Source organism: Egretta garzetta, unplaced genomic scaffold (genome assembly GCF_000687185.1).
Source record: "Egretta garzetta isolate BGI_Z169 unplaced genomic scaffold, ASM68718v1 scaffold223, whole genome shotgun sequence".
Classification (NCBI taxonomy): Eukaryota; Metazoa; Chordata; class Aves; order Pelecaniformes; family Ardeidae; genus Egretta; species Egretta garzetta.
In genome coordinates, this window is record NW_009259033.1 from 146,421 (window position 1) to 148,439 (window position 2,019).

A 2,019-nucleotide genomic window follows, 5' to 3' on the forward strand; every position below is an offset into this window, starting at 1 on the left:
GGCCAGGGGGCAGCAGAAGCGGTGGGGGGGCACAGGGTGCTGCAGGGTGGCCGGGGAGCGGGCAGCGTCCCCCAGAGCAGGGGGGTGCTGCTGGGCATCTGGCTGTGCATTGTTAGAGGGAGATGCCGAGCTTCTCTCCAGAGCTTTGGAGCTGCGCAGGGAAGAAATGGCTTCTCCAGGCTCCAGCTCTGGGCTGTGCACACGCAGCGGGCTGGTGGTGGGTTTGCTTTCAAAATGCAGCTGGGGTGCACGGAGCGGTGCTGGGGCTGCCCTTGCACCCCAGCAAAGGTGGGGTGCCCCCCCGCCAGGTCCTGCCCCAAAGCCCCACTGCCCCTCGCTGTGCTCCCGAGGTGTGCATGTCCATGGGCCCCCACCATGTGCCGTGCCCACCCATGCCAGGCTGTGCTCCAGCTCTCGCCGGCTCCTCATCCATGCAGAAGAAGCAAGCAGAAACCCCAGCAGTGTGCTCGGCCGGAGCCCGAAGCACGTCCCTGTTGGGGTGTCCCACTGGGCTTGCCGAGACCTGGCAGGACAGGGCTGGAGGGGCCGGGTGAAGCAGCACTCATGGGGCAGGTGGGAGGATGCCCCCCTGCCCTGGCGGGGTCTGTGCCGGCTGTGCCTTCATCCCAGCGAGGATGGTGACGGTGAGAGCGGAGCATCCTTCCAGGCTGGCTCTGGACCACTGCTCCAGCTCTGGAGCCCTCTGGTGCTGTTGTCCCAGAGCCACCCAGAGCCAGGCTCTGCCCAGGGCATCGGGGACACAGTCCGGAGCAGCCCTGAGCTCAGCTTCACCTTCAGTGACTTGGGCACGCAGCAAAATCCATCTGTACGGTGGCACCGAGGAAGCACCGTCCTCCCCACGGGCTCCTGAGCAAGCACCTGGGCCGGTGGGTGCTGCACCGGGACCCCCGGGTGCTGGAGGGAGATGGGTGCTCGGGCTCCTCTCCAGACGGAGGGACAGCTCGGTCACTCCGCAGCTTTTGCTGAGCAAGAAAAACACCTTCTGTTTGCCTAGCACTTCTCTGCCGGGGGTATTTCAGGCACTGCCCTAAACCAAACAGCGCCAGACAATGAAACGCAGATGAATCGGACGCAGATTCATGCAATATTAAAACCAGACAACTATTAAAGTGAAGAGAAAACACCAGCAAGCATAGATCAATCCCATGCAGCAGGCAGGAGGACGCAGCAGCAGCACCGGGGCGAAGGGGCAACGGCAGCGATGGGAGAGCACGCGCCTTTGCTGCCTCGGATCAACTCTTTCTGCTCATGCTGATTTTTTGCAATAAGCAGGACAATGCAGTGCTGGCATCAGAAATAACGGCCAGCGTCGGCTTGTCTTCTAAAGAAAACCAACCCAGCGATCCCTTGCCAGTGGTAGGGGCAGTTTGCAGATTCTAGCAAGGTTTTCAAGCGGAAAAAAAAGCGCCAACACAGTTGCACGTACAAAACGCATGGCTAATTTGTCCAGGTAATTACCGAGCCTGGCTTGATGAGAGAGATACCTCCAGCTGCTGGTAGCGTCTCTGATTCAGGAAACAATCCCCGTCCCCCCAGCGCTGGAATTCACCCTCGGCTGTGAGCGCAGCCGTGATTTCCCCGGCTGCGCGGGCTTCGAGGACGCGATTTGTTGAGCAGAGCGGGATGGCAGCGCCTGCCACTGGCACCGCTGAACCGAGGACAGTTTGAATCTGAACGCCAGTCCCCAGCCGATTACACGCTTGATCTAATTAGGAGCCCGTCCTCCCATCAGGTGTCCAGGGGGGATTACGAACCGCCGCGAATCATCGCCTTTTCGGTGCTCTCAGGCAGCTCCTTACGAAGTTTCTTGCACTGGAGACCCGCGGGCACCTGAAGGCATCACAGCAGGATGGCAGGCAAGAAAAAAAGAGGAATCCCAGTCGCTGGTGGCATGTGCCACGTGTCGGGGCCACGCAAGCCCCGGGGAAGGAGAGCGGTGGGTGGGTGGGGGGCACGGCAGCCTGGCTGGGGGAAAACAGAACACCCTGGGCCGGGGCG